Source organism: Dendrobium catenatum, unplaced genomic scaffold (genome assembly GCF_001605985.2).
Source record: "Dendrobium catenatum unplaced genomic scaffold, ASM160598v2 fragScaff_scaffold_530, whole genome shotgun sequence".
NCBI classification, from domain to species: Eukaryota; Viridiplantae; Streptophyta; class Magnoliopsida; order Asparagales; family Orchidaceae; genus Dendrobium; species Dendrobium catenatum.
The window spans coordinates 174045-188673 of NW_021318992.1; the positions used below are offsets into that span (position 1 = coordinate 174045).

General features: G+C 33.8%; 1 long non-coding RNA gene across 1 annotated transcript; it reads right to left on the reverse strand.

The window, feature by feature from the left end:
- Window positions 1–427: 427 nt before the first annotated feature.
- On the reverse strand, window positions 428–13798 carry LOC110111978. The gene is made up of 2 exons (XR_002304977.2): window positions 13087–13798; window positions 428–745 (listed from the first exon to the last, which is right to left on the reverse strand). It is a non-coding gene; the product is annotated as an uncharacterized LOC110111978 (long non-coding RNA).
- Between the last annotated feature and the right edge of the window lie 831 nt (window positions 13799–14629).

A 14629-nucleotide genomic window follows, 5' to 3' on the forward strand; every position in this document is an offset into this window, starting at 1 on the left:
TTGGCATTGGACTTATAAAGGGTGAATGCTCCTAGAGCAAATAGAATTAAATTTTAATTAATTGGTTACTAATGCAATATATGCTGTTAAAAGGATTCAACTCATGAATGCTTGAAATTTAAAAAAAAAAGGTTTAGAAAATAGTTTTTTAAAAAGACTAGACTTCCCAAGATCCAGCACCTCATCCTCATAAGTCAGATTATCCGGCCTATACCCACAGGCGGGGAAGTGTCTTAAAGAAGGAGAGAGAAGAATGCATTAATATACATGTGACCCCAGACTATTTTTGATATTTCCTAAATCATTAAGTTTCTATGTTATTTAATTTTTAAATTTTAGATATTAGTTACAAGTAGAAAATCCCTAAACATCCTAGCGAGATCAAGCCACACATATGCAAGAAAAAAATCTAAAAAAAAGCTAGCAATTTTTATGGTGCAAATAACAGTAAACACATCAATATAAATAAAACTAGACAGAGTATAAAAGAAAGTCCATGGAAAGTGTTATATAAGTACAACCTAGAGTTTGTAAAAAAGTAATAGTGGTCAAGCGCCAATGACAACCTGGATTCTAATCCTATAGAATGGTGGAAGTCTTAAAATTAAGGCATTTCTTCTTCAAGTCTTCATCTTCATGTCTTTAGATCATCTTCCTTCGGTCTTTGTATGGTTTGTCCTTTAAAAGGGTACCCAAATGAATAAATAATTTCCTATGAAGTGCCTTTATTTTTCACTTTGGATACCTAGTGTTTGAAATTCCATACTTTTAAAAGCTTTCTCAACTCAATATTAATTACAAATTACATTATTTTAAAAAGAGAAATATAGACTCAAACTCAACCTGCAAGGTTATCCTAATAGAAAATCCCAAGCAGTTAATATGTAACATCCCACATAGTTTATATATATGTAGAAAAGTAAACACACTTGACCACACTCTTTTAATTTGAAGGGGGGCTTAACAATTTCTGAAGCATCAACAAAAAACCATTGTTAGTTTTAAAAGCTAAATAATTTTTGCTCCCTTTCATTTTAGTGCTATATTAGAATGGCCACCTACATAAGATTGAATTAGTATAAATCATCCCTAGCCTAGGGCTAGATCTAATCCACAATCAATCACATCACATATAAGGAAAGTATAATAATAAAATAAACACTTATAGCAAATCAAAATAAACAACATAGGTGCCACATGCTAGAGCGATCATAGAAGCAAAAAGTAAAACACTAGCCTCACCTAGAGCTAGAAGTGGTGCCCTAGAAAATAATTCTATATGTGTGTAATAGGCTGTGTGGCTTGGGATAGGTCCTATATCGGGTAGTTAGTTCAAGTTACTTTGTGCTTGGCTTGGTTGAAAGTCAAAAGGGGAAGTTTAGTTAAGGTTTAAGTATTAATGAATTGTGGCTAATTTTAGTTAATTAAGTAGTTTAATCCATTTTAATACTTAGGTTAATATTCTTTGAAGTTAAAGTTAACTTAACAAATTTAAGAAGGTTCGGGGTCATCCTACCCGCTATGTTAAGGGTGTCCAAAAGGTCACTTTTAGAAATAAGTTAGGTTTTAGGGTTCCAATATTGTTATTAAATATTATATCTTACAAGGAGTAAATAGACTTTGAGTTTTTTTTTTTTTTTTTTTTTTTTTTTTTGAGAAGAAATTCAAAATGCATTAATAAGAAAGAAATACTTAGATACAAACTACTCAACCAAAAGGAAACCTATCACACTCAGAGCAACAAAGGAACGAGTAATATTATTCTAACTAAAAATATCCCAACTAAAGTTATACTTACAAGCTAAGTTAGCACAATAGTTAGCTAACTTATTACAATGATGATTAACAAAATTAAATAACACATTATTGAATATCTTCATGAATAATAGTTCTTCATCTAAATGTCCTTCCATCCTCTTCTCCTGTATACTATACAATTTATGGAGAAAGTTGATGACATTCCAATTATCCCCTTCAATGATGATACCATTTACCTCAAACATCCACTCTTCAATAACATTTCTCAGTGATTTGAAAGCCAATAGCTCCAAATGTGCATTATCTCAATGAACATAACCACAACCAAAGGCCAATAAAAATTTGCCTTTATAATCTCTAACCACTCCACAAATTCCATCTTTATTTGATTTATATAGAGATCCATCAATATTTATTTTAAACCATTTGGGAGAAGGAGGGTGCCAAGAATTAGACAGTTCATAGGACTAATTAGTACCCTAGTTACCCTAAATGATTTTGTCTTTATGTGAAATAGCCATAAAACTAATAACTTTGGACACTAAAACAACAACACTTTCTTCCACATCACCATGCTTCACTTTGTTTCTATTGTTCCATGAAAATAGCATCAACGTTAAATACATCTTAGCAATTAATGGATTCCTAACCGAAATCATTTTTAGGTTTTTCATACAGTCTGAGAAAGAACTTAAAAATAGCACCATAAATCCCCATGCATTCAACAAACTTATAACCTGCAGCAGTTTCAAACATGTAGCTATATAATGATCAATGTTTTCCACTTTAAGGCAGCCTCTTGGACAAAGATTAGATTCAGTAACTCTTCAATAAAACAAAAAATCTACTGTGGGAATCACATTCTTGCATAAATGCCAAATAAACACTTTAACCCGAGGATTGAGTTTAGGCTTGTAGAACCATGGATCATATACTTCTAGCATATCTTCAATATTCCAGAAATCTGAAACAAATGCTGAAATGAATTTGCCAGACAAGTTAAACTTTAGGTACATCCTATCTTCCTCCAAGTTATGAAGTATATCAATTTTGCTGATCAAGTTTACAAGTTCTTCTCCAAAGAACTAATTTAGTTTAGGGGATTTCCAAGCTCTATTAACAATGATAGAATCTAGAGTAACTTTGTGTTCCTCCTAATTAGCTACAAGCGTAGGCCATTTCTCTATGCTTTTATCAAGGATCCACATATCCTTCCGAATATCAATCAAAGAACCTGAAGAAATAATCCACCTTAAGACCCCTTTAAGAGAATTCCACCAATCAATTACAATCCTCCATGTAGGCAAAGAACTCTTCTTCCCGTCACATTCCCACTAGCATTTCCCATACTTAGCCAAAATGTTCTAATTAAGTAAAGAATTCGGATTGTCTAATAGATTCCAAGCAAATATTTCTCTTAACATCCCCACTCTAGTCACAGCTAAATAAAGACCCAATCCTCCATGCTCCTTTGGTTTACACAAGACATTCCAAGCCACAAAATGAAGCCCGTGAGATCCATCATGCTTATTCCAAATATAATTTCTACAAATCTTATCAAACTCTTTAAAAATACTCAAGGGAACCAATGAATGTGAAGATAGAAATAAATGGAGAGCAAGAAAAACTATTTTCATCAAGATTATCCTTCCTGCAAGCGAGTTGAATCTATTTCCCCAAGCATTAAGCCTTTTGGTGGCTTTATCCAAAAAATGTTGAAAATAAGATTTCGACATCCTTCTTAAAGAATCCTTAATTCCCAAATAATCTATTTCCTCAACCACCTTAATGTTTAACAACTTTGAGATTTGTTTCTTCTTTGTACTCCCTATATTTTTTTCCCATCAACATTAACGACTTTTGAAATTTTACCATTTGTCTAGTCCACTTGCAATAATCAAAGATAAACTTCTTCACTATTTTGATATTTTTCAACTTAGCATATGAAAAAAGTAGAATATCATCTACATACAAGAGATGTAAATTTTTTTGTACATTTGGTGATAATTTGATACCAACATCCATGCCTTCATTTAAAGATGAGTTAGAAAGTAATCGAGAGCACAAAATAAATAATAAGGGAGAAAGTGGGCATCCTTGCCAAAAACCACATCTTCCCTTAATCCACTTTAAGTTTCTTACATTAATCATAATGGAGAACATTGGATCCCTCACACATTCCATTATCAAATTTATAAATTTAGAAGGAAAACCCAAAGTCTTCAACATTTGTCTCAAAGTTTCCCAACACATACTGTTATATGCCTGTTCCATATCAATCTTGATTGCCAATAGACCATTCTTTACATTTGAACATCTAATTTTGTTACAAACTTCTTGAGCCAAGAGGAGGTGATCCGATATTGACCTTCCTTTCACAAAAGCAACCTGTTCCTCTAATATAACCTTATGTACTACCAATTGCAATCTATTTAATAAGACTTTAGCTGTAATCTTATAAATAGAGGTACAAAGGCTAATAGGTCTGTATCCTGCTGGAGAAACTAGGTCTTTGACCTTAGGAATCAAAATAACCAAAGTCTCTTTACATTCATTACAAAGAAACCCCGAAGAGAGAAATTTATTGATAGATTTACATACATCTTCACCAATGATATTCCAATAAGTTTTGAAGAAGGAAAAAGGTATTCCATCACAACAGGATCTTTATTCTCTGCCAAGTTCCAGATAATATCTAGAATTTTTGAAGTGTTGATTTCAGCATTCAACTTATTTCTATCATCAATACTTTACAAGGAGAAGGCCACTTAATCAAAGAACAATTCCTTTCCCTCCATTTCTCATTGAAATAGTTTAAAAAATCCTCTTATATTTCTTTCAGATTCTCAACCATTATTCCATCCATTCCTTTGACATGGTTAATCCAGTTATCATTCCTTCTAGCATTTGTAAAAGTATGGAAATATTTTGAGTTAGAATCTCCTTCCTCAATCCACCTTACCTTAGCCCTTTGTTTCCACCAAGTATTCAACCTAACTGGGTAAACATTAAGTTCACCCACCTTAGCTCTCAAGAGCCTAAACTTTTCATCAGACAGACCTCCTTTGTTAGCCTCCTCTTCTTGTAGTTGCAACACCTCCTTTTTCAGGCCATCTTTGAGAATGAAAAAGTTCTTCAGTTTTTCTTTACTCCAAAAGAACAATTCTTTTAATGTTCTTTTACATTTCTTATTTAAAATTTGCATATCATCTCCCTCATAGGACTTTTTCCATATTTTTGAAATAATACACAAAGAGGCATAAAAAGAAACCCAAATATCTTCAAACTTCATAAAACTCTTTTTCTTAAAAGTAGAATAAAAAAACATTTAAAATGACTAGGAAATGATCTGAAGACACCCTAGCAATGTGCCTCTCAACCGCCACTTGAATCTCCTTCAAAGCAAACGAATTAAGCAAGCATCTATCCAACCATTCCAAGATCCTTCCTCCACTACTTTTATTATTGTACCAAGTGAACCTTGGTCCAACAACTCCAATTTCATGAAAATCATTATGATTCATAAAGTTTATCATATCTTTAGAACCTTGAGAAAAAACAAATTTCCTACCTCCTCTTTTGTCCTCTTGAGCCAAAATATAATTAAAGTCACCACCAATCATAGAAGGAACTTTTCTATGAGAAACCTCTTGAAGACATACCCACAAGTCCCTTCTCTTAAGAACCTCCTTACTACCATCAATAGTAGAAATCATCCAAGTCCCTTTGTTAAACATTTCCAAGTCTCCAATTACACATTGATTAGAAGACTTCACAATAGAGAAAGAAGCAAGATCAAATCTCCACATCACCATAATACCCCCTGACAACCTTTCAGATGGATGTAGAAAGTAATCCCAATCCACTCCCATCATTTTTTGAAATGCTATTCTATCTATGAAAGAGATTTTAGTCTCCACCAAGCCCACAAAAAAAAAAAAAAACATTAAACTCTTTTAAGTAAAGAACAGACTCTCTCTTTTTATCCCCTTTATAATTCCAAAAAGCAATAGCATTCATTGATCCATCAAGGGGGGAGAGCCCTTGGCTCTTATTTTAACATTCCCATCAACAGTCTTGTCCATAGGTAAGATTTTAACTAGCCCAAGCAATCTCAATTCCTTTGCTAATTTAACTTTAGCACCATCATTATTACTACTGAACTCCTTTTTCTCCAACGCTCCTATCTTTCCTTCTGCCATCTCCTTGATACTTTCCACAGTAACCTCCTTTTCCAAAGGTAAACTATTATTAATGTCATTCACATATTTCTTGCTAAGAGTATCATGACAAAGCGCTTCCTCCACACAATCATTCAAATCTTGAAATTTATTAACCGAAATATTGATAGAAGAAGAGATGGGTGAAGACTTTATTACCTTGACATCACCAAGTTCTTTGAACACCATAGTAGACGAGTTGCTGAACTCTAACAGTTTTTCCAAACTTTCATTACCCATCTCACATTCTAAAGTAATTTCACCCTCTTCCACCAACATATTATCTTCAATAATCTTCTTTACTCCACCATTTACAACAATATTCTTTTCCTTGATCACCAAACCAATAGATTTATCTATCTCCATAATAGCAGGGTTGCTCAAAATCTTGTTAACAAATACCATCTGAACTAGCCTTCCACTAGAAACACCTTTATGAAACATCTTGTTCCTTTTGTAGTTAACATGAACCCAAGGTCCATAAGTTGTATTTACCTCCATTTCTTGTACTAAATCACCATGGCTATCTTGAATTTGCTTGCTCATACCATCCACACTATTCCTCACCACCATGTTTTCCTTCTTACAATTACCTTTGACATTACCAACCATTCCACATTCATAACAGAAAGGGTAAATTCTCTCATATTCCACTTTTTGAAAAAACCTTCCCTCCATGCCTTCCACCCAAACACCCAAGGGAAGAGGTTGGTCTAGTTTCACACAAAAACAAACTCTTGCAAACTCTCTTCTACCCCATTGAAACATATTACCATCCAACATCATTGGAAAACCCACCATAGATGCAATCATTTTCACATTTTTTTCATCCCAACATTGCAAAGGTAATTAAGGCAATCAATTCCATATAGGTGAAGTAAGACATTTCATCGAAGAAGGAGAAAACTCAGGTGACCACTTATCCATTCCAAATAAGTGACCATTCACAAACCATGGACCTCCTAAAAGAACTCCATCCAATGCTTTCGATGTCTTGAAAGAACACAAAAAACCAACCCAACCCTAGGGTAGTAAAATGAAATTAACCAAAAAACCAACCCAACCCATTACCGCCTTAACTCGCAAGACCTATATGTGACGAGATTTCTCTACCAAATACCTTGGCTACCACAAAATTTTCGAGTCTCTTAGTATTCAAACTTTCAGTAGCTTCAACTAATTTTACTGCTTTCCCATCTTCCGTTAAAACAACATCCTCTTTTTTAAAATTTAACTTAATATATGGCTTCTTAGTCCTTGGATTATCCAACCTTCTACTTCCTATATTGTTCAAAGGCATTTTATCCTTCACAGGTAATGCATTATAGTCCTTAATCAAAGCAGCTTCTACCAATGCATTCTTAGAAGGCTTATCGCTATTACGACAAATATTTTTATTAATCGAACTCAGGGAATTCACATTTATCACACTATCAACATGGATTGCATTTGAATTCCTAAATCTATTAAATAAAATTTTCATTCTAGACGAAGAAGCCTCGAGATCAAATGCATTCAATGGGGAAAATCTAGTAGATTTTAAAACACATGGTGTCATACATTCAACATTTAAAGCTACACCCTTCCCCTTACCATCAACATGTTTAATCTTATTAGATTCAAAACAACCATTCTAATTTATTACTAATGCACTTTTAGATTTCCTCCTACATGCTTCATCTACATCACGATCCAACCAAAAAGTCATACGACCTTGATCACTTCTGTTCAGCACAACCATTCCACTAGTAGTACCAACCTTCATATTCGAAGCCAAAGATGGTCGGTGGTCGTCCGCCGCTATCTTACAAACCTACATAAACTGTAGATGAAAAATTGGGATTGTGGAATTTGAAAATGGAACTTCCTCTCTCTAATAGGAATTTCTCTCTCTAACTTCAAGATCTTTAAGTTTTCTAGATTTGGATTTTTCTAAGCAAAGTTATGAATTTTACAAATTTTGAGCCCTAGTTAATGAACTAAAGTTGACTAGAGAGTTAACATTTTAATTTAGATTGGCTTATGGAAACCTAATATTTTTAATAAACACTAAATTTTATTTAGAGTTAAATGTCTTTTAATTTACCCAATTTGGATTTTTTTTGTATTAGTTATGATTTTTTAAAGTTTAAGCAAGGTTGCTCCAAGCAAGAATCTTGTCTAGTGTCTACATGCGTCTCCCTAGATTCTCCGTGAGTCTAGAGAAGAAGTTCTTCAGCAAAGATCGTGGTTCTCTGACCATCACCAGAAGGGTAAAAATAGAGTCTTGGTTCTCTAACCATCATCTAGAGGGTGAAAAGAGAGTTGTGGATTTCTAACCATCACCTGGATGACATAAATAGAGTTGTGGTTATCTAACAGTCACTTGCATGGTGAAAATAGAGTTGATATTCTCTTCTTATAAAAGTTTTATGATTCTCTGCCACACAGAGGTGGTGAAATAGCATATGTACAGGCTTCTTCACCTTGCCATAGAGAAAAAGGAGAGTCACTACTGCTTAGTGTAATACTTAGAGGAGTCTCCAAGGAGTGGACATAAGTAAGGTTGACCAATATAAACTTTGGTGTTCATTTTGATTATTTAATGTACTTTAGCTTTCTGTAATTATGTGTGGTTGAAAAATCTGATTTATTTCATTGTTGTGAAATTTTCTTATTTCCACATCCACTATGTAGATTGTCGTTAATGGGTTTGAAATGTTTTTTAAAGAATTTCATTTTTCCTAAAGAATTTTTTAAATATCTAATTCACCCCATCTCTTGGTCTTCCTAGGTCTAGTTCATAAAGGTTTAACAACCTTCATGAACTTTCATGTGGTACCATGTTAGTTCTACCTTATACCTTTCTTTTCCCTTAGGTTAGGTGCTGCCTTTCCTTAGGATTAGAATCCCTAGTGATGGATAATGCTCTTTACGGCACCATTCTAGTTCCACCTTCTACCTTTATTTTCCATTAGGTCAGGTACTTCCTTTCTTTAGGATTTAAATCACTAGTAGTGGATAACGTCCTTAGATGCACCATCCTAGTTCTACCTTTTACCTTTGTTTTCCTTTAAGTCAGGTGCTTCATATTTTTAGGATTAGAATAACTAATGGTTAATAATGCCCTTTGCGACACCATCCTAGTTTTACCTTCTAACTCTATTTTCCTTTAGGTTAGGTACTCTCTTTCCTTAGGATTAGAATCACTAATGGTGGATAACACCCTTTGCGGTAACATCCTAGTTCTACCTTTCTTTTCCTTTATATTTGGTGTTGCCTTTCCTTAGGTATAGAATCACTAGTGGTGGATAACACCCTTTTTGGTACCATCCTATTCTACCTTCTACCTTTCTTTTCTTTTGGGTTAGGTACTATATTTTCTTTTGATTAGAATCACTAGTAGTGGATAACGCCCCTCATGGGACCACTCTAATCCTTCGTTCTCTCTTCCTTTTAGGTTAGACTTTCTCTCCCCTTAGGATTATAATCACTAGTAGTGGATAATGAACTTTGTGGCACCACTCTAGTTCATTATTCTACCTAATTCTCTAAGGCTAGATCTCCTCTTCCATTAGGATCAAATATTACAAATCTTACCATTCCATTCGATTAATGACAATATGTGTAGTGAAACTTCATTCTACTACACATATTGGGGGACCATTTGTTGTACTCATTTTTATATAAGGTCATTGGGACCTATCTAGAATCCTACTTGGTGATCCTATGGTTGATAGTTGTCCACTTGTCATTCATATAGTCGCCAATGAAATTTCAATCCAGCCTTCAATCTAATTCTCACCCAAACTCTTATCCTGCAAATAATCAAAGTTCAAACTAATTTTCAATCAAACATTGTTCTTATCCAATAAATCCCAATTATTCATCTGACTTTGATTGATTTGGATTTTCCAAAACCTAAATAATCCAACCCAAACTTAGATTTTCAATTCAAAACCTAATGCCAAAAGCCTATAAGTCCCATAAACCTTTTTGGGTAAAATTTCAATAACTTTGAAACCCAATTAAATTACCTCTAATTCATGATCCATCAGTTGCATATTAATCAGACATGTCTTTAGAGTTAGCCCTTCACATTAAAGCTCATTCTAATATCTTTAACTCCAAAAACTAAATCTATTTCCAAAGACAACAAAACCCTCAAATATTTTTGACCTATGCCACTTGACCTTCCACCTTATATAATTTTAACTTGGGGCCTTCTCCAAGACCCTTGACCATCTCCAAAGCCTTTAATATGACATGTTTACACATAACCCACATTTTTTTGACCCAGAATTGACTAGGGGTCAAAATGTCCAAAATGCCTTTTAAGCGGATTGTGAGACTGTTGGCCAAAACTCAGCATGGTTCAATCTCTCCAACCCTTCAAACCTCTTCCAATGAATCCAAAATATCATTTTGGTTTTTGGTTTCATTGGACCCAAACTCAAGTATTGGTTTGACCTGGTTGACCAAGTTAACTAGGGTTGACCAAAATGCCCCTTAAAGGTTTAAAAAGCTATTTTAGACCAAATTAGCTTACCAATCAATTAAATAACTTCTGATTAACTCCTTTACTATTTAAACTTATTGATACAAAACCAAGACCCTTCTTTTACCTGGTTGACCAGGCCAACTTAGGTTGACTAGATCAACCATAAACCTCATATTTATTCAATCAGACACTTCCTCTGTTGACTTCGGAAAATAAATGTTCAATTTTGATCCATTCCCAATTCACCTTCTTTGACATCACTCATTAAAATTCTCCAAATAAAATTTTTACTGCTATTTTAATCGAGAGTATTCATAGGAAATTCAACATTCCTATGATGTAATTAACTGCGAGAGCTTACGCTCTTAGGAGATTTAGAATGCTTATACATCTTTAAAAATATAATTAATTTTTAAAACTCAATTAGTCTTCTTTGGAAAAATTAAATCAACAATGATCATTATCATCAATTAGTAGATGATATTACCTTCCATCTGGAAGATATATCATCTCTAATCAAGCATCTTAATATGAAATTAATGATCTCCCATTTGTACTATTATAATTAGATGCTTGATATAACATCATGTTAAGCCTTCAGGGTTATATGTCATCATTCATTGAACTTGATTATTATAGCACGGATGAAATTTTTAGTTTCGTTATCTGAACCCATTTAAGAATTATATATTCACATCCTGAGGCGAAATATCTCTTATAGTGATGTGTTCAATTTTGAGACTGAAATTCTGAATTAAATATTTCCAATGAAAGCAAATCTTTTAAAAACCTATTTTTCAAAACTTTCAACTGCTCCCAAACACTAAGTAGTGCCTAAGCATTAGTTTATATTATAATGTTGTAATACTAATATGTTAGTGTTGCAGTGCCTGAGTCCATTTTTGTCCTTAATATAAATAGTTTTTCAATCTTTTCTTGTAGGGGTTCTACCATTATAGTGAGTTCTAAGTACTTATGTGTAGTGTTATGTTAGAGTATAATCTAAGGGGAATTAGAGGAGAGAACAATATAGAAATTGAAGTGGTTGACCTACCTTATTGTGTGAAAGAAAGCAATTGAAGAAGATAAGAATGTCAAGTGTGATGTTGTACTATCCTAGTGATATCTATTTACACTTTTTCCTTTTTTTCTCTTTTTGGAGCAATCAATGAAATTTCTTTTATTCTATTTTAATACCATGGTAAGCTAAAACTACTTGTTTTAGGCTAATGATGTGAAGCCATAGAAATTACTAATATAGAAACTTGTTCTTTAATGAATTAATAGATGTTTTTAATATCTACAGTTCTTAATTTAAATTATACAATAATCATATGTAGAGTTAAAATATAGTGTGATATATTGCTTCTAGAAGAATATTAGAATAACTGCGAGTATAAAAATAAAACTCTTGCATCAATAGCCATAGGATATTTAGTGATCAAAATTCTATTGAGAAGTCATAACTATAGGAGGGCCATAAATCTCCTTTTACTTCCTCACAAGCCCAATAAAGATCTAAGGATCCATAAGCTCTCATTCATAACCAATATAGCAGAGTCTACATATGAAAGCTTTGAAAATTTACTATCATTAATCCAAAATAATTTACCTAATGTTATCTTATCTTTCTTCTACATTTCTTCATCAAGATAGAATTGAGACAAGATATTTATTATATAGGATAAATATTGTAGCTTAAACAGGGACTACTAACACATTTGCATTGTAGCAAAACACTTCCTCATGGGATTGACACTCTCTCATATAACTTGTATTACTTGATCGACATGTTTAATTACATCACTTAGTGGGCATTTATATAAAAAAATCTAAGCATATTTCATGCACCTCTGCCCACCCATCATGTTTTTGGCGATACTGTTGGAGAAGTGACACACTTTTGAACAAATTTATTCTATGCTGTTAAAAGTGCTACATATTTATTCCTACATGTTTTTTTTTTTTTTTGTTTCACGAATTAAAAAAATATATATTATTGTTAAAAGTTTTATTTAAATTATTTTTTTTCATTTAATTTTTGTGTGATTGGTTCATATGTAGTAGAGCTAGCAAGGAGCCCTTTTTGTTTAACTTAGAAATTGAAAGGATCCTTACAAAAATAAAAAAATCTAGTAGAATGTATCATTAGGAATGGCTGAACTAAATCAAGATCATGACCATCAAAAACCTCTTAGGGAATATATCAATTCTGTAATAGATAAAATTAACCATAGTCTTGGTACACCTACTATCCATGCCAATAATTTTGAGTTGAAACCTTTCCTAATTCAGATGCTTCAAAATTTTCAATTTGGGGGAACTGGTGTTAATGATCTCAACCTATACTTAGCTAGCTTCTCAGAAATCCACACAACAGTCAAGTTTAATGGTGTTAGTGATGATGCTAATAGGCTTCATTTGTTTCCATTTTTCTCAAGCAACAAAGCTAGATAAGGATGAATTTCTTACTCATAGGCTCCATAACCACTTGAAATGAGTTGTAAAATAAATTCCTAGCTATGTATTTCTAACCTTCTAAAACTAGCAATTAGAAGGAGTTGACCTATCTGCTAGAGCCAAAATAAACAGACAAAACGTAAAAAAAAAATACTTGAAAATCATTACCTGTAGCAAAATTTCACCCAAATTGTTGCTCTTGTTTCTTCTACAGTTGCGACCCATACCCTGTGATTCGACGCCATTTGCAATCATCCCATGCTTACCACAATCACTGCTCTTGCTGTGTATCATTAAAATGAGAGTAAAGGATCTCATTTGCTGTTCTTCTCTCCCACAATGCTCTCTAGCTCTTTCCTCGCCACTCAATTGAAGCTCCCATATCTACTCTTCTTCCTCCATGCACACGACCCCAGCCTCTTTCTCCTTCTCTGACGTCTAAACCTCTAACCCCATCCAACTTTCGCTCTTCCTCAAAGCCTTCCGGTCTGTCGCTCCATCCTTTTGACCTCAACAGCCGAACTAAAGGCCAGACCCAATCTCCCTGTCCCGATTCCCCACTCCACCTTCTAATTCTCTCAGCTTAAAGAAAGAGAGAGAGAGAGAGAGAGAGAGAGAGAGTGTGTGTGTGTGTGTACGCCCGCGCTTTCACCTTACCTGTGTAACCCAACGGCAAAAAATCGATTGCAGACCCCCCGATCTCTTTATACTCCTCTGATTCGTGCCCTACCTCCCTCTCATAGCTGGAGTCGACTGACCCAAACAAAGCCTTTCACATGCTCTCCGTCGCCCCCCTGCTTGCAACCGATCGAGCTCCTAGTTATAGCCATATCCGATCCCTATCTCAATCAAACTCCACTATGCCTGTTAAGCCGACTCCTTCCCGTTCGTTCTTGCCCGACTTCCTTAGGTTATTAGGAATAAATTTAATTAATTATGTTTTATTATTGATTATTATTATTATTTTATTATTATTGATACTTAAGTTTATTATTAATTATAAGTACAATAATAATGGTTACTTATGTCATTATTGTTAGTTATAATAATAATAAAATATATTATCAACTATAATAATAATAAGTTATTATTATCATTTATCATGACAAGTTATTATTAGGATTATAATTATAGTTATAATTATAATAAGAATTTTGTGTGCATCTTTTCTCATCATCATCGCCACTATACAAAGGTATAAACTCCTAAACCTTAAAACCCCAAAATCTTGTCCTCGGCGTTCGTGTTGAGCTGGCAAATCGTCCATACATGCTTTTCTCAAGCGTGGTGGGAAGGGAACATGGTGTGAAACCTATGGCAAAGCGGGTAAGCCTGGTACATGCTTTTCTTAGTGTGGCCAGGATAATTTTAAGTACCCGTATGCGGTTATATACCTGCGAGGAAACAACTACTTTTCTTGCAATAAGTATTGAAGACCCATATATGCCTTTCTCTAGTGTGGTGGGGTTGAAGATTTCACGGCTGAGATGTCCTCATACGAGGGCACCTACCATACACACTTTTCTCTAACATGGTGGGTGGCCCAATTTTCTATAGTTTTCCCTTAAACGAGGGAGACGCCGGAAGGCTGTCAAAATTTTGGGAGAATACAAGACCGCATTTGGACTTGAATTTGAACCGAAGGCGAATGAACATGAACTTGATATTGGTTTAAATGAACATAAAAGATTTAATTTGAACTTTTTAAGAG